A 20,065-nucleotide genomic window follows, 5' to 3' on the forward strand; every position below is an offset into this window, starting at 1 on the left:
GCCTTGGAGCGATGTAGCTCTTGTCATTGCTAGGAGATTCTCAAAGGGCTGCAGCATTAGCAGGGCTAGCGTTCCACATCTCAGCATAATCCTATTTTGGGCCTTTGTTGTAGCCCAAAAATTGGCAAAGTAGACCCTAATGGATACAACTTGCTGTAGATTGGGTGATGCTAAATGGAGATACAGTATTGTAGCATGCACAAACATTCTGTAGGTAGGTCTTAATGGCTTTGTTTCCTTTGGGAGCCGATGCTGATGTTGGCCATTTATCTTCAAGGTTACCCCGTGGCTAAGCACATACATTTAAGGCTGTGAGGTTAGCGGGATCACCTCACTCCCCCCTTGTGGCCTGAAAGTGTGCGGTGTGGTGTGAGAGAGTCCGAATTTGACAAGCCTGACCTTTTTCTCCACCACAGAGCCACAGTTATTGGAAACCAAGTGAAATGCCAGGCTGTCATTGCCCAAATTGGCTATTTGAATGAGTTCTTGGATTTGATCGCAGCAAAATAGAGCACCATGTCACATCTGATTGAAGATTTCACAATGAAACACGTCAGGGCCATTCCAGAGCTCAATAAACGCTACCTGAAAGCTAAAAACCATAATCCTCACCCTCCCACTGCCGTTCACAACACTCTTTATGGCAGGTATTGTTAATCACACCCAAATGAATATCAGGCAGTAATCACGGCAGACTTACCCATCTCCAGCTCGGCTGATTATCTTTGATTGATCTGATGGGATTCAGGCCTCAGAGCCGCACACGAGGGCACCTCTTTAGCATCAAGAACCCGACAACCCTTGGCTGAAGAGGGTAAAATGGGATTTATCATTGTAGTGGCATCATCCAAACTCCCTCCAGTGATGTAGCACTCGGAGCAAGAGAGGGGGTGAATGGATGACACGCAGCCATGAGGCAGTCTCTTTCATAGTGGCATGCTTTTTAAATAAACACACACTGCTCCAGGGCCTTCATTTGGTTACCTACTTCTGTTGTCAGATCCATTGTCTAAGTTTGTATATGAGCATGACATCTCTTGCACACATGAATAAATTCTGGCAGTGCAGTATGTAAAATAGGATAATCTAAGGTGAAATGATCATAACAAGAACAAGACAATACACAGATACATATATAACAAAAGGGCATAGCCAGAAGTAACGAATGAAAGCTTGCATGCCATTAAAGGTGCATTATGCAAAGTTGCTGCGAAGTCAGCTGACCAGACAAAATAAGCATGAAATTTGATTGTTTGATGTTGATTGTGCATAATATGCTGTATATATATGTTTCTTGTTCTTGTAATGCCGGTCAAAGGTGTGTGAGTCTCTGATCATGTCATTGTGAGTTTCTGTATGGTTAAATTTAGATGTATGTAGATCCAGTACCTTACCAAGGTCAACTGCACCGCTTTACGCTGATGCCTCAATTGAGCATAGTGTACCGTGGCGGCCCCGCCCCCCTTCCCTTTGCCTCAGTGACCTTGGGAGTGAAGGATTTGAGGGTGGAAAAGGGCGTGAAGTGGATGTGTGTTCTCTGAGTGTGTAGAACTGCACGCTACAACAGAGCCCATCTGCAACACTACTGTGCGTAGGCGGCAAAGTATGGCAGGGGAGAATGCCAGAACATACCGCTATGGAGAGGGCACACACACCGACTATCCAGCACCACCTGTCTCACTTGGGTAACTGATGAACATTAGGTGTGCAAGAGAATGTGTGTGTGTGCTCATTTATTTGTGCAGGAGCTGAGCAAGCAAATTTGTCTGCATTGTCACCCTTGTCAAGTTTTAATTATGCAGTCAATACTCTGTAACTAAGAGGCCTGTGTGCGCCTGCATTTGATAGAGAAGAGGGTGTATAGATGAATATAAAGCTGAAGTTTTTATGGGAGTGTTTCTAGGCCATTGCAGGTGTATTTACACCTTTTCATGGCAAAGCAGTTGTTTGCTGTCTTGTTTGTGTGTACGTGTGTGTGTTTGCGTGGGTGGGTGGCTGGGTGGTTGTTGCTGGTACGTTCATGTGCCTGCCTTTGCCCGCTGTGGCTTGGCAGGGAGACACTGACGCTGACAGCTCCTGAGCAGGGGAGTGCCGCAGGCAGAGCTGCGACATAACAAACCCTTCTGGAGCACGCTTATGACTCAACAGAGCCAAGAGAGAGACATCGCTTGTATGCCTAATGCCTTGACCTCCTCCATTCCTTTCAAACTTTGTGGTGCATTCAAAGAAATTTTTCTCTCAGCCCTTTTAAGTCGACAAATCTTGCCAACAAAACCGAAGGGGATAGTTCACAATTCCACCTCCTATGAAGAATGATTCAAAAATCATTCAAGTGTATAAATGAAATAATTGAAAAATGTTTTACCTTATAAAGGCTAAATATTGCTGTCTGAGAGAGGAGGCATTGCAGCAATTATCAGAAGAAGCGCCTGTAATACCAGGACACTAATTATACCCACCATCTGCAAAATATTTCACAGTCATTCCCAAGACTGCTATGTTATTATGCTTTCATTATGATCATACCATTCCCTGGGGGGAAAAAAAACTATCCAACTTGGGTTCGGTGCAAAATTGCAGTGACTCCTGTCAAGTGTGCCACTGTAACGGTATGATTGTTATTCTATTTGAGGTGACACTATCATTGAATTAGTTTTGTGCAAATGTAGTGTAACAACATTGTGATAACCTTCTATTGTCAGTCCCTCTGTCCCCAATCTGGACTCTTGCACACACATGCAGATGAATTACAATGTGAAATATTGGTAAAGGAGTGAGTGATCACACTGGTGCTTTTAATTACACAAATGTGATATGGAAGAACACCCCTCCAAGGCAATTGGCAGAGAGTAGGCAGGCTAAAATTAAACCATCGTGGCACAGGTTATCAAAGATTTAATCAGGCTTTATAGCAGGATTTATATAACTTGATAACAGCTGATCTCAGGGCAGGGAATGACGACACCTGAGGACTAAAAGCGACGATCAAGGATGAGAGAGGAGCTTCACCAGAACAATAAATTAGCTTGACCTTCTCTTGAACCCCATTGTCGCTTTCAGTCATTACAGTCTAGGGCCATGCCACATTATCCCTGTTACGAAATGGCTTTCTGTCATTCTGTAACATGTGATATTTCCCTCCAACACTGTTATAAATCTCCCAAGACAAGCAATTTACCCTGAAATGTTGTGTAATCGCTATTGATTCTTCTCATTCTCATTTTTTTCAGGGAGCCTGCCCACCTTAAAATGCTCTACTTTAAAGAGCAGATAATTACAATACTGATGGTTTTGGTAATCCCACTCCAAAGCTAGATCAGGGTTTCTTCTTCTTCTTCTTCTTCTTTTTTTTTTTTTTTTTTTTTTTTTTTTGAAATCTCAATTAATTAGTGTTGAATCAAAGGAGCAGTCTCACTTTATAACAGAAGATGTAATTAGGCACTAATGAGGAAGACTGCAATGCTTTCATTCCACCACAGTGTCACTGGAGGCTTGCGTCACATCAGTATCTCACTTTTTACCCCCAGGGATTTGATCAGTGAGTTGGTGAGAGAGGCTTTAAACCCCTTGGTGAGATGAGGCAGGGGAGAAGGGAGGTGGGTTTGGGGGGTGGGGTGTGCTGCTCTTAATGACAAGTGTAGGAACTCAGACTGTTGAAAAGCCTGACTTCAAAGGAGAGAGAGAGAGAGAGAGGGGAGAAAGATGGCAAACACAAGCGGCATAACATGTCAGAACAGAGAGCAGTCTGAGGGCGTCTGAGGAGGCAGAACATAAAGACTCAGGATTTACATTGAAACAGAAAGGAGAAAGGACTCCTGCACTTACACACTGTCAAGGAAACACCTGGGCGCTCAAGTACACTCGCAAAATAAGGGGCACCGGCCAGAACCTGGGCGCTAAAAGCTTTGAAGCTGCGAGACCTTGTGTGTGTTTGTGATGTGTAATTACAGCTGTGGCCGGACAATCTGCAACCACACCTTATCAGCCAAGCCCTGGACTACATATGATTGATAATAATGACGGTAGCCTCCGGCTGTGTAAAATGACTTGCATGATAATGTGTGCTGCGCAAATCTGATCAAAGGGTCTCAATATGAAGAGTGACGATTAATATTTGAAATGGCACAAACGTGAGAGAGAGAGAGAGAGTGAGAGAGAGAGAGAGAGAGAGAGAGAGAGAGAGAGAGAGTCTGGACGCCGACAAGCACCTCACTCTCTCCAAGAATGAAGCTCATTTCACCATAGAAACAGCAGATGGGCAAATGAATACATATCAAACATATTACAGAAATAGATTCCTTTCTCCCGGGGAAGACTCCCTCAAACCCCGCCGAAGAAAGGCATGCATAAGGGCCTCCCCTGTGGACCGTGATATATACTATCAGTTTGCTCAACACATAATGAAGACGCTCTGGGCCTGTTCAGAGAGGATTCAGTGGAAGTTCGCTGAGGATCGCAGACTCGAGCTGGTGACTGCCAGTGCCTTGGGATAATGAGGCCTGGGATAAGACTGTGAAGAGGGATTGGAGAATCTGCAGCAGACTGTTGGCAGGCTTGCGTTGTCTGAGCTGGGCTCTTACACCAACTGCATTGGAAGAGGAGCTCTTTCAGACAGGGGAGGATGAGAGATAGTGGAGGAGGGTCTGTGCGTGTGTGCGTGCGTACATATGAGAGAAAGGAAGAAAGAAAGGAAGAAAGGCAGAAAACACCCACATATAACGCCACACATTCGGCCCTAAAATGTGGTGTATTTCCCCAAGTGGTCTGCTACCAAAGAGACAGGAAACACTATAGAGGGTGTCAGTCAGTCAGACAGCGAGTGGGATGAGACGATCTGCCAGCAGATGAGATGGGTTGACATCGCCAAACATACTGTATCTTGTCTATATCAGAGAAGAAACATAACAGTGTCCTGGTTTTGGCACTTTTTCTGTGCCTCTCTCTCCCTCTCTGTCTTTATCCCTCTCTCTCTCTCTCTCTCTCTCTCTCTCTCTCTCTCTCTCTCTTACACACACACACAAACACTTACATCCTTTGTTTGAGACTGAACTTTGTCCAACCCTTTGTCAAATTATTTTGACAGAGATGAGACAGGCGCCGAGCAGATGGAATGAAGTGTATAGATGCTGCTGGAGGCGTCTCCCAAACTAATAGAGAGCAGCATGTGTTACCACTATTCCCGACATCCACAGGGAGGGAGAGAGAGTTTTCTATGTAGGTGTAAATGGCACTGTTTCATCTGTTGCTGCTTCAAACATGGATAATTTCCATTTGTCACCAAATTTCAAATCCTTCATCGGTGCACCAGCTCCAGTGGGCACCGCAGTTCACGGGGTCATTCATTACTCTCTCCTCATTCACAGTTTCCCTTTGAACCAAAGTGAATGATTAAAAAGGCTGTGATTGGTTGGATAGTTCATTCTGCTGTTGCCCGAGACTTCAATCAGCACCTAATTGAAAGGTTATAATGAGGTTCAGCAGAGCTCGGCTAAAGAACTAGACCCCGACTCCACTTCCCATTTTGACTTGTCTCTCGAACAAAGGAAATGCAGCAGCCATTCAAATTTCCTCCCAAACAACCCACATCGAGAGATCCTTACAAGAGGCCCTTTTTTTATGGATTTTTATCAAGCTCACAATGAAGTGACATTAAGCCAGATTTGATGGAAATTCAATGTGCGAAAGCAGTTTATATTTTTCATTTTGCCGTGTGTGTAATTAGTTGCCATCCATTCAGAGTCACAGAGGAAATAGAGAAAAACAATGCATAAATATTGCATTAGGCAACAGAAGGCTGGGGAGGAGCATCATTAATCAAAGATCCATAAGCAGGATAAACATAGCTCATTCTGTTTATCTAATGCTTATTTTAAGCTATGGACACTTGTAATGAGTAACGTATTTCTACAGAGTAGAGACAGTGATGCAAACCCAGAATGGGAGTGTGAAATTACCCATTAGTGATTAAAAAACTGCAAATGAAGAGTAGCCACTCCCTCACTGTATCTGCCATTTTGCGTCCACACTGGAATACAAAGCATGAGTTGAATTATACCTGATGTAATGAGAGTAGCATGTCCAGTTGCCTGCAGTTTTTCCACCTAAGGCCCCAGCGTGGCAACATTAGTATTCATCATATGTCCCATCTCAGTGCTTTGGCTCGGAGGTATATGTGTGTGTGTGGATCTATGTTTTTATTGTAGAGGTGCTTCAAATTAAGGCTGACTGCCTTCCTGTGGGCATCACACCGACAGGAGGCAGACAATCAATCGCCACTCGCCTGTATCGCCTCAAATTAATTTCCCAATGATTACCTCCAGGTATCCGGCACTGCTGTTTTTCCTCTGAAGATCTATAACGCAAACACTTTGCAAGCACTGTGTGTGTGTGTGTGTGTGTGTGGCTGTGCACGTGTGTGTGGCTGTGCACGTGTGTGTATGTGGGGTATGCACATGTGTATGTGCTTGTGTGTGTGTGTGTGTGTGTGTGTGTGAGAGAGAGAGAGACAGACAGAAAGACCCACAAGCTGGCCACAACAAACTATAGCTTGTTGAAAAATGAGCACCCCTGGGCGCTGAGGGAGAAAGAGTGAGGGGGAAAGGGCTGATGGGGGAAAAACAAGGAGAGAGAGAGAGCTCTGTGTGTTGGATTGACTGTGAGTTTGTGTGCGTGCATGTTCACGCATGCGTGTGTGTGTGTGTGTGAGTGAGTGCACGTACGCAGAGACCGAGAACAACTTTTCTTGGACAAAGGAGACATAAGGAGGGTAAATATCAGAGGAGTGCCAAAATGTGAAGGGCCTGATAAGAGCACCAGTCAATCTTGAAGAGGATTGTGAGTGACAGTCCCGCTGTGTGATCAATACACACACTTCTTTGACACCTGCAACATGTTCTGTGTGTATGTAACCTCAGCTGTAAAACCCATTACGGTGTATTCACCTTAGATGAATAGTTAAAATATTATTTCATGCTTCAGTGCCCATTAGCTCTCTGGTCTTTCTTTTTTTTCTTTTTTCTTTTTCTTTTTTTAACAAAGAGAGCGCCCCAGAATGCTGGCAAAATGTATTCATAATGTTTTCTTGTACCGCTTCCAAATTGTGGTGAGTCAGTGTTGTCCATTGCTGATTTCCAGAGCAACCCATCTCCAATATCCTGTTGGCGTGCGCCCAAAGAGGGAGGAAAAAATCACACAGAAGCAGCAAATTCTCATCCAAACTATCACGTGTCCAAATGAATCCATGACCAGAATTCTCACTGCTTTTCTTTTTTTTTTTTTCATATCTTTGGGCTCTGGGTCCCTGCTCACAGCTAGAGTATGGCCTTCTGTCCTACCCATCTCCATTACACTTAACTTGTCAGCTGGCAAGCCGAGCAGAAAAAGAGAGGAAGAGCGGCCACCATAATAAGATATGTGATAAGGAATGAGGGGACGGAGGGACAGCATTGATGAAGTAAGGTGGTGAGAGCGGCCGCTCTCGTTGGAGAAAATTTAAACAGCCTGAATGGGCCTGAAATGAAGTGCCATCATTTCTCACAAGCATGGGCTTTGGTGAGAAATTGTGAGTGTATCTGAGGGAGCTGCACCAGTCGGAGAAAAAAAATTTAAAATATACCTTTTTTCCTGCGGTCATGACTGGTCAACAACACATATCCTTAATGCTCATGGAAATCCTCTGGAACTACCATAATTTAACAACCATTAATTTCACATCAGCGTATAATTATGTCCTCATTATAAATATCGGGCTGTGTAACAATAACAGTAATAGTCCAGTTACTCAAATGTAGTGATGATTTTACAGCATTTAGCCCCACTGATGGACAAATAGTCTACTCTGCTTAAAGCCCTAATGCCCAAAAGACCATCCTGCACTCTTTTTTTCTGTCTTACAGCAGTCGCTGGCCTCGGTCGGGGTTTCTCTGTGCAAAGGCTTTGCATTGTATCATTAGAATGGAGCTCAGAGCAGACATGAACTGTTTCAGTGCATGTACAATGTACCAGTTCATGTCTGTGGACTGACTGGTTTCCACACACCATGTGGCGTTCACTTGAACTCGGACATCACAGTTTTGGTGTTGTGAATTTCCAACCAGCAACAACATTTAAAAAAAAAGAAAGAAAGAAAACTAGACTGCCAAAAACTGTTGTGGCAGCTGTGGTGGCAAGGCCTTTTTTGAGGGAAGCTGCCACCTCCTAGAGCCGCCACCGAGCTACACTCAGACAAAATGTCCAGGAATCTATCATTGCAAGGATGTCTTTGTCCACAGCAATACTGAGCTCTGCAGTGTACATAATTTACAGAGAAGTATGAATTAAACATGGGCAGGGCACTTAATCATTAGATTAGTAAAGATATTAAATCCCAAAAAGATTACTGACACTTGTTTTACTAATTATATAATTAAAGTAACTGAACCAAACATGGATGGATTTGAAATGATGAGTGATTAACTGCAGCATGTTAGTGATGTACCTCGTCGTCGTAGTTAATTTTCTCCAGAGTACTGAACCAACCATGTTATTGCCTTTGGGTTTTGTAACACTGGATGGAAATGATTCCTTTGTAGCACTGGAATAAAATGAAACTTTCAATATGCTTCGGGCATAATGGTTATTACACAGAAATCAGATATATCTCATCTCATCTCCCCTCTTTTTTGGCTTGGACAATATACTGAGTCTAGTCTTTAGCTTTGTCTGTAGCAGAGATGGGATGATGTGGAAATTTAAAGTCATGATTACTGTAACTGTAAATGATCACTGAGACTGAGAAAGTTAATTTCTAATATGCAATCAAATCAATTCACTGTGCTTTGGATTGAAAATCACAATTTATCAGCACTATGAATGGTTGGTGCTGAATTAATAACACCAGCAATGCCATAATTATGTTAACATCTGAATTATACAAGTGTAGATTTACATGAACACAGATGGGTCATATTGAAAAGCCAGTGTGCGATACCAGTACTTTTTGTCCAACTGGAGCAGCTACTCTGATGACAAGTGGATTTAAATGTAGGAGATACATTTGGTGGGTGATTAAAAATGTCCGCCTGGTCTTAGAGAAATACAACACGACACCTAGACAGTCGGGGCTCAAATCCAGTTTGAGGCAAGGTCAGTATATCAAGTTTTTGTTTACAACATCAGCTTACTAATGTCAACCATGACCTTTTCCTAACCATAACCACGTAGTTATGGTGCCTAAATCTAAATCCATTAGCTTGCTAACGTTCATTACAGGTGGCATGTAATTTTAAGCTGTGGTCGTGACACGTAATTAGTCCCCATTGTTTTTGTGATGGTGTCATGTGAGATCAATCACATAAAGCATATTGACACACAGGCAGTATTTACAAAATGCTTCTGTTTACATAAAGCTCACAAAAATTAACAATTATTTTACTATGGCAAGAAAACGGGTCACTACAGTTTTTGGCTGAAAGTAAAACCATGGTTTCCTAGCCATGTTTTTAGTATGTTTTTTTTTTTTTTTTTTTTTTTTTTTTTTTTTTAAATTGAACTACCACTTCACATAGTTAGCATAGGTGCCACAAAATACCTTAAAAAGAAAAAACATTGTTCCCATAAAGTACCATAATAAAGCCATGGTAGCTGCCTACCTTGCTTAGAAGTACAGTAATCATAGTTACCATGAGATACTGTAGTAAAACAGTAGTTATATCATAAAAACCATAGGAAATTATAGTGCATTAATAAGATGAACTGACTGGTAGATGCCTAGTTTGGCTGACATTTGACTTTTTAAAAACGCAATAATCAAAAATTGTGATGATTGGAATCTTAAAGGGTAACTAATCATTAGGTATGTTACCACAGTTTGTAGTAAAACTGATTATCGTTGTATTCCTAGTCTGTAGATTAGTAAGTGGTGCAGTCTGTTTTGCCTGCGGCTTCAGCAGGTGGACCCACAGTCCGCTGCAGGTCGCAGATCCTCAGTCTGTCCACCTGGTCCCAGGGTTCAGCAACAAATCTGTCCCCTTTCACGGCGACAAACAGGGAGCTGCTCATTCTGCCAGGCTGGGAGGTCAGAGGGCAACGGCCGCCCCTCCCTTCCCCAAATCTGCAGTCCACCGTGCCCTAAGGAACAGAGAGCAGTCTGTCACAGGAGACAGGACAGGGACAGAGCAAGGCCAGCGCCTGCTAATTTCATAACATGTTGGATGTGGAAGACGGATGGCTGCTCCTCCTCGTTCTCTTTGTTTGACTTGTATAGGGAAATCCACAGAGTAACAATTGATATTTGGAGCCCGGAAGCTCTGGTTGGTATTTCTGTTTATATATTCTTTAGTTTGTAAAATGCAACGCTCAGGTTCGCATTCTTTCTTTCAATGGCATATTGACATTTGAATTCATTGCCTGTAGCCACACTCACAAAACAAATAAAACTTGATTTTAAAATATTCTGCAGAGAACTCCCGTTTTCTGCAGCATGAAGGCAGCACAAACCCAGCTACAGTGTCTGAAAGTCAAGTTGACGTGTAGCTGTCAGGAGCAACACTCCAGGAACTACACGCAATGCAATATTAATGGTTGGATGTAAATAATGAATCCAACACAACAACAGAATGTGGTGCTGCCTCATATAAGCAAATTATTAAAGAATAGCAAAGGTGGCAAGCTGGAATTAAAACTGTAGCAGCCAATGACCTGCTGACCCTAATTTAGTAAATGAACTGTCAGATGTTGGGTAAAAACTGAAAAAGGGAAACTGATGGGTTGGAAACAGGTAGATGGTAGAAACAAAACGAGTATTTGTTCAATTTCAAATAATTTATTCTTTCCTCTGTACAAATTTTTTAATGTTGTCCCATTTCCATTTCTTTACATAGGAGCTTTTTTTCCCACGCAAGTGAGAGATTTGATTCAGCAAAGTCTTAATCTAATGACAAAACATAATCAGTTGTAGGACTTAGCCCAGTTTTTCTCTTGCCTTTGTCCAGCAGTCATCATCATGTTCTCTTTTCCTTTCTAATCACTCGGCTCGACAATAGCGAGCGCTGTTGCATCCCGTGCAATTTGTCCTGCACAATGGCAAGTGTACAGTATCAGAGCTCGTAAATGGAGCACAATGGCATTCCCAGCTAAAAGCCCCCAAATTGGTAAGCATAAATGAGAAACAAGGGTCTCTGTTTCGTGCCCGACTGGCTCAGCCTCCCTCCACTGCATTGACAGCTGTGTCTGTTTCAGAGACCTCATTAAGTGCCTCTCTGTCTCATCTCTCTCTTTCTCTCTCTTTCTCTCTCTCTCTCTCTCTCTCTCGCTCTCTCTGCTTCTCTCTCTCCCTCAAACACCCAGTGACTGCTCTTTGACTGCCTCCCACCCTCCTCTTTTCTTGCCAGGTCCATCTCATGTTCAGATTGGCAGGTAATTACCAGCTAGGCGACAGCAACCCATTCCAAAAGTTGAGAGGTCATCAGGCCAAATCACTGCCACAGATGTTTATGGTGCGCGGAGCTGGGTACTTCTCCTCCTTTGGTCCGCTCCTCTTCTTCTTGTGCGGCAGCACCAGACACTGACAGACTGGTGCTGTTGGTTCAGTCGACATTGTCAGCGCTCGCCAGCCATCTTTGATACTGTGACTGAAAGGCAGAGCTTGTTTTCTGTCTTAACCGCTGTTATTACAGACAGACAGCCAAGTAGCTACTTAGATTGAAGTGGCATATGAGTTTATGCAGGAAAGAGAAGGACGATGAAACAAAGCTGGTAGTCAAAGCATCTCAGCAATGAGACTGAATAAAACTGACAGTTTAAAGGCACAAAGAAAGGGGAGAGGGGGTACATTAAAAAAAAATCTGTGAAGGTTTTATTGGTTGGAATTTTATGTGCAGCGACTGGCACGCCATGAAACCACCACTAAAGTGTTTTTTTTCCTCCCCAGGAAGTAACAGTTATAAAAATTTTGATATAAAAACCTGAGAGCACATATATGTATGACATTTATCATTAAAGAGATGACCAATATTATCTGGAGAATTAGCAAACACAGTGAAAAAGTATTAATTTCTTCATTTCAATGTGATTTTAGCCAGTATACAATGTAAAACTGTGCTGGAAAGGAACTGAGTTACGAGTTTTTCTTTCCTCAAACACATGACACAAAGTGATCAGAAATTTAGACAGAAAGAAGCCTTAATATCCTTGATGTCCTGATTTGAAAAACCCAAACAGGCCCTGTTTCTCATCAGCGTCTGCTTCCTGGCGTTCTGCTGAGCTGACTGGCATAAGTTTTCTGTCTGTGATCCAGGAGACTCGGTTAGGTTTTTGTTGGCTGTCCCCTGTTGACCGCTACCCCTCATTTGTCTCATTCACAGAATTAACACATTAAAACAGCATCCTGCAGCTACATTTGCTGTTCAAAGGTTCATTAGCTCCCTACTTAACACTAGCTTCCCAGCTCTAATTGAGACACAGATCCTGAATAAAAGAGGAAACAAACTAGAAAAAATGGCATAAAGTTTATACTTTACTCAGTTAAGAAATAGTCAAAATGGCCAAATTTGCACTGCAGACTGCAGTGTCATCCAGTTTACCACAAGATTTCTATTTTATACTATGAATTTTATATATATTTTTGGTCAGGGTGTACATCTACAAGCAGTAAATATATCAAGACAAGAGAGGTTTTGCTGTCAGATTGTCAGGGGTGACATGAAATCGCCACCGTGGAACTTCACTGGGTACTTCCCTTGTGATATTTTCAGAGCCATATGAACAAGTTGTGTCTTTTCTTTCTCCTCGGCACACTGTTATTGCACAGTTGGAGTTACGCAACACCCAGTAGCCTTTATTTAGCCTCAGAAGGCTCTCATTTGAGGTGCAGCATAAATGATGCAGGGCCTTGAATGACGCACGTAGACACAAAAGCAGTGGAACGGTTTTCCACCGCGACCGCCACTTGGGCATACACAGTCCCCATCATGCTGGCAACATGGCTGAGTCATGGACTGGACCACATGTATGACGTCTGCACCTCTCCCTAAAATCTACTGCTGGACTCAGTCCTAGGGGCATGTAGATGGAAGTAAGCTGTTATTTTAGAGTAACCAAACCAGATCAGCTTGGGTGCATAATTCAGGAATACATGCAAGTGTTCAGCAGTGCTGAGAGAGAGAGAGAGAGGGAGAGAGAGAGAGAGAGAGAGAGAGAGAGAGAGAGAGAGAGAGAGAGAGAGAGAGAGTGTTTTGGTGAGCTGAGTCCCATTATGAGTTAAACATTGATGCTCCACAAATGCTAGCCACTAAAAAGATAAACAGAGCTGCAGTATGTTGAACACTTGCCCATTTTATTTCAATCTGATGTTGAGATAAATAGGCGACTGCGAGCTTCCCTTCCCTCTCCTTGTTTCTCAGTGGTGTGTCCTGCAGACATGGAGACACATCAGGGTGTGGTGAGAGCCAAGGCATCCGTTTCCACAAAACCAACACCACAGAACGATCTGGAAATTGCTGACTGTCTGCTCCAGACCTAAACCACACTGCCAGATCCATCACTTTACCAACAAGACGGTGCCTTTTTACACCAGCTAAACCTTAATGCCTACTCCCACACATGCTGACAGCGCTATTATTTCAAACATCACACATGCTGCTGTTCATTCCGTTTGTAAAATCGAGTGCAACTGGCAACAATACGCTACTGCAACTGCTTGTGTAGAGGACAGCAAGGGATAGATGGACGTGTGCTTCATCAGAAAGCACCCTGCTCCTGATTGATATGCACCAAATGTCCTCATATAGGCTGCTGCTTTCTGCTGCATTGGAGAGAAAAGGAATGCACAGAGCTACTACATAGAGACACAGAGATGAAAAGCCCAGCAAGCTCTATAATCGAGGTTCTCTGTTGAGCCTTAGGAAAACACAGCAGAGCTGCACTCCACACTAAAAAGACCTTCGGATGTGAAACGGCTAATCTGATGTAAACCTGCCTAATTGATGCTTTACTGCCGGTAGTGATTTAAGTCTGTCCTTGTATTGTTTTATATCTGCTCGTGCGATGGTTTTCAAAGGTTAAAAGGATCATCTCCGGATGTGATGGTATTTGACAGCGGTCTTTGATCTGTGACAAAAGAATGAGAATTTATCCCTCGAGATGCAAGAAAGAGAAATTCACTCATTGTGAGTTGTTTCTGCAAGCCTTTATTTGGTTGTCTGTTGCTAAAGGTCAGGGTGTTCCTGCTGAGCTGTACCGAAATAGAGACGTACGCCACAGCAAGTGATCACAGGGCTCCTAACATCTTGGTCAAATTAACAGCTGCATTAATGGTTTGTTTTATTTGCTTGATAGAAGTGTGACCAAAAGTGAATTGTCATCGTCCTAGTCCATGTGTCCATATTCATTTATCTGCCATCTATCTCTGTGTCTAACTCTCTCTCTTTCACTCTCTCTCCCTCTCTCTCTCTCTCACACAAACACAAACTGTTGCTGCCAGCTTGTACAGCCTTCAACCCTCATGCCGCATTACCTATGGCACCCCAAACCATGTCTGAGCTCATTAAATGGAGACAGAACAGGACTTGACAGTTTACATAAACCACAGCTGATATGTGCCCTGTAGGCCTAATCAACAACACAAAACATCGCCTTAATTAAAAATCATTAACTTGATGTATTCGCTATTAACAGCACCAATTAATTACATACTGAACTAATGTCTCGTAAATAATGGATGGTAGGGTGGATGGATGAAAGGACGGATGGATAGGCACATTGAAAGGCAAAGGCAAAGCTGAACAGATGGGTGTTCTTTCAGTCATTTTGCTGTAGGAGTTCAAGTTCAGTCTCCTGCTAAACTTCGCTAATGGGGTCTGGTGTCACTACTGTGGCAGGTGATGATGACAACTTTGTTCAGGGACACAATTGAATCCCTCTGCGCCCCTCCTTGAACCATCTGGTGACAAAAGCCCATTTCCACCGGCGCAGTGGTGGCCGTTGCACAGACATGAGGTCCTGGTATGAGGTCCAGCATACACTAATTTCATTAAGTATGTAGAGGCGAGCACAGACACACGCCACGTAACATGTGTGCATGTGTAACGCCGTCCCCCAGCCACCTCTCACTCACACACAGAAACACACACACGCATGCATGCACACTTGTATGCATGTTGTACAGGGACAAGCACACACACACACACACACACATCTCCACACATCTTTGTTTGCAGGAGGAAGTGTTCTGTGTTGTAGCAGCAGATGGCTGATGCTAAGCGTTCCTCAGAAGAGAGAGTGAGCAAGAGAAAAATCTGTCCAGCAATTCATAAAGACGGCCAAGCCATTTCTAATATGGACATGCATCAGTTTTTAATGACGAAAACACCTTTTCTTCCAAATGCTTTCTCCTTCCTCCCCTGCTCCGTATGGTGCACAGAAGACGCCCTCTCTCCCTTAACCGTAAACTTCCCCTCCCTTATTCCCTTCACTCTTTTCTTTGTACTCATTCCTCCTCCCTCCTCTCTCTCTCTCTCTCTCCACTTCCTCCCTGTTGCAGCTAAAAAAAAAAAAATGCCACTATTTCATTTCTGGGAGTATATCTAATAAAAAAAAAAAAAAAAAAATCAAGGCTTCCTTCCAAGTTGAAAGCGATTCTCTTGATATACTGCGGAACAATTTCATGCCCAATTCATTTATTCCCTCAGTACTTTAATTGTGAACTATTTCTGGAGCAACTGTAAATCTCATATCGTCTAATATCGTCAGAGTAGAGGCACCATTTCCTTTAAAAGTTTACTGTGTGCGGCTCTGAACTCCACGCTCTCAGTGTACTTCAATACATAGCCTTAATTAGAGATGTTCAATTTACACTTTGTGTTACGGAGCAATCACTGTGAGTATAAAACATTCATAGATTTGTAAAACATTGTGACTCTATAAACTAATGAGCCTGGGCCAGACTTATATCCTTGTATAACCCCGTATAAAAAGGATGAGCCAGTGTGGCGCTGTGATTGACACTGGGAGGTTTTTGGCATTGTAAGTGATTTAATATAGAACCTACAAGTTGATTTATAGCTTCCAGATTTTGAGGGGGGAACACACACATACACACACACACACACACAAAAACAAGAGTCATAGACAGTTCTTCATCACTTGTCATCCAACCTCGTCTCCCACTGCTTTAAGTCCACCCCTGGAATACCAGCCTCCACCCACCAATCAAAGCCCTCAGCCCAGAACTGTCACTTCCTGCTCTCTCTCATCGCTCTCATCCTAACCCCATAACTGCCGGTTTACTCCGCATTAAACCATCGTCCTGTGATCCATCAGTGGAGGACCCAGTCTCGAATCATGTTTCATCCACCACAAACCACATCCACTTCCATAGCCGAGCCGCAATAAAACAAAGTCAGCCTCCCTCTGCTGTGTCGTGCTCAGCATGAAATGGGATTAAATGTAAATATGAAGCATATTTTTCGGAGGGTTTGAAATGTAGTCAAGCTTCATTTGATCATTTCCCTGACGTTTTGGAAATCAGGTAATAGGTTTGTTGCCGGTGGTATTCACAGTCCTCGCTTAAGCTGCATTTATGCATTACGGCATGTTTGTTCCTATTTGTCTTTTTGCCATGGTAAAGATAACAGAACAGCTCAACCAAAATACAAAAAAGAGATATTTTCGTGCTTACCCCTAGCATAATCGATACATCCAGATAAAGTTGAGTTGTGATGTGGTGAGGTTTCTCCCCCCATCACAGTGGCATGGGGCAGGATGAGTACTATCTGGGCAAAAATTTTATACATGAAAAATTCAAGAGCAACAGTTCCTTCCAAAAACACTGACACAGACACCTGATGTAATCCACCGCCCTCAGGGGTGGAAGGTTTAGTTGGGAACTATTTCCTGCCAAAGAACACCGGAAAACTGTATCTGTCCACCACTGTTCGAGGCAGATTAATACAGATTGCTTGTGTATTTTGGGGGCGATTTTTTGTGAACTGTTCCTTTAAGTGACAATCTGATCAAACGTTTTAGCATTGTTTCCCATCTAGAGAGTGTTGTGCCTTCTGTATATCAACATTTACTGTATATTTATGCGCAGCAGTCAGGCAGTAATCTTGCCAAATTGAGACACTAAGAAAAAGCGTCTGTTACACATCACATGCAAACACGTTGAGTTTTCACAAACAGGGACCCTGGCACCGAGAGGAGGCCTGTTGCTGCCCGGCTTCGTGGGAACTGAGCCATAATGGAACACCTTTTATCCTTATTAAACAAGGGCAAGCAGGTTCAGTAATCAAATCATGCATGTATTGTATGTGTGATATTAATGTAGTGAACTATCAACCAGGTTTTAATTAAAAGATAAACACGGCATGTGCTGCCATGGGTTTAACAAGGGGCTTAATTTCACCAGCAGATTAATGTACACCTGCTCCTTCAGGATGCTAGGGAAAGGATTAGTCCTTGATTAGATTCTATAGTTGATGGGACACAGCAAAAAAGGTTTTTACCACAGGATGCTCAAACAGCTCTGCACAGCGTGAGCATATAGCCCACGTCTTGATACCAAATATCTAAAATAACAGGGAGACTTTTTATGAAATATTTTAATGTACAGCCGAAACTTGTCTCCTACCATTACTGCCTTTTAAACACCGTTTAAAGTCCAGTGAATGTAATAACTAAAAATGAACCAACAAGTAATTAGCTGTAATTGAAAAATTGCTCACAGAAACAAAAACCTCACTTTTTTATTTGTGATGGGAATGCACAGTGTGGGTATAATTATTGTTAAGATCCAAGGCTAACAATAATTGACTGACTGATTATTATTGACTCATGGGAATCTAATTAGTCTCTGTGACTCTTGTTGTGTTTGCTCGCTCTTGTTCTCATGGATGACAAAATTATTTTGTTTTGTTTGTATGGACTTCCTATTCTGTTTTAAACAAAGTTGCGGTGTTCACACTGTTATGTTTACCTGACTAATTAGAAAGACGAACTGTTCATGATTTTTTCAAATGTCTTGCAGGTTTATAAATATGCCTCAATTAAGTGATAGTGTTACAGTCAAAAGACCAACATGGCGTTGCTGAATATGCATATCCATACAGTCATACATTCATTTATTCCAACCTTCCAAGATAGTTTTATTCCATTTATATGCAAGAAAAACAGACCATGTGTCCAAATCATCTGTTATGTGTTGAACATGTGCAGTAAGTTTCCGATAAGAGAAAACACATCCATATTTCCATTTCAGATTTAGCAAAAGACCTCTCTTACTGTAAAAATGGGACAAAAGAAAGAGCACCAGTTATTTAACACTGCCACTAATTAAACTAATGCTAGTTGTTCTGCTCCGTGCCACAGACAGCTCTCTGAATCATAACTCTTCAAAACAGCCAATCATACCTCTTCAAAATAGCTATTACATTAAAAGAGGTACTTTGTATCTAAGTGCCTATACTTTTGGCAAAGCTTTGCTGTGGTAATATAAGTGGCTCCAGCAATTATTTTGCAGAGCTCGGGTTCCTTCAGAGACTTTGAACCTGATACAGGCTGCCAGACACTTTCAAAGAACTGATGGCGGTTAAGAGCTTATATGGTATATCATACCACTAATCAAAATAACAAAATATTTTTTAATTTGCAGAAAAATCTCATAGCACACATATATTCTTTAATGGAGCATAAACTGATCTCTATCATATTCCTGTGAGGTACTGAGAAAGTATTCCTACAGGCTTGTGGAGAGAGTTCAAGTTAAAATGTCTGCTATCTGTGATCCATCTTTTATTGAACTGAACAGATATTGAATGACTCAAAAAATGGGTGTGTGCAGCACCGAATGGAAAACCACAGTTAAGAGGTTTTATAATCACCACCCAGCTTTATTGTTACTTTAATTTGCAGAAAGGGGTGACATCTCTCTGCTGCAGCTTGGAAGACTTCACAAAATCAAATCACTGATACACCCACATCCAAAATATTTTTTATTTTTTGTTAATGTAAAATCAACCATAAACAAACAGCAGCAGAAATCACTCACTTACCATCGCCTGCTTAATGTTTAAAGTGTTTATCAATTTTGTCTTTTAACTTGGTAATCAAAACATTGCAAACTGAAGCTGTAATCACTGAGGGATAAATGGGTGGATGTTTTCCTCTCGCATTTTGGCCTTTTGAGAGAATATATATTTTTATGGACTTAAAAACTTCTCACTTAATCCATTAAGCACGCAGTACGCACAGCCAGCACACACTTCTTCGTTAGCAGAGAGAAAAATGGACTCCTAGTACTACCATAACACTTATGTGGCTTTGTTTTGGCTCTGGATTCTCTGTAGTAGCTACTTCCTGCTGAATTCGATATGATTCTCTCAGTGGCCCACGATGCTCCTCCGCTTGCATTTTAAATAATGGAGCTGGCCTGTAGATTGCAATGGTAACAAGCTTCCACAAGAATGCTGTGTTTTCACAGCGGTCCTCATCAAGAAGTGATCCCTGCAAATGGCCGCTATCATCGCTGTGTTTACCATCAAGTGTTGATCATCCAATCAGGCTGTGCCATCTCAGCTTGCGTCCCGGTCCCCTCCTGACACCACAAGTGGACGCACAGGCAAAATGGCTCTGCACAAACAAGCCTGAGCAATCAATAGCCAAGACAAACACATAACAACAGTGTTCTTGCGTAGCCTCTATCTATTGCTACCTAAGCACCGGGCAGCTAAATAACCTTTTAGAGGGTCTAGGCAAGCGAGACGGATGACTTTCCTAAATGAGGCCTCTGCTGACACCGGGCCTTAAATCAATGGCTGTGGCAGGCGTTGAAATGAAGCCCCTGCAGCATGTGCTCACAGTTTCCTTCAAGAGCGCAGGAAGAGGCTGCTATTCCTCTCCACACATTAATATTTTACCATCAGCACACTGTGGTTATGAGAAAATATTGTTGCTATGAGCCAAAGTGTGATCAAACCTAGTGGGGTTTCTTTATGATCAATCATGTCTGAGTTTCATTGGCTGGACTGATGGTGGGAGATCTGATTGGTCAAAGGCTGGATGGGTTCTCTGTTCCTCTCCATTCCTTGTAATC

Source organism: Myripristis murdjan, chromosome 1 (assembly GCF_902150065.1).
Source record: "Myripristis murdjan chromosome 1, fMyrMur1.1, whole genome shotgun sequence".
Taxonomy (NCBI): domain Eukaryota; kingdom Metazoa; phylum Chordata; class Actinopteri; order Holocentriformes; family Holocentridae; genus Myripristis; species Myripristis murdjan.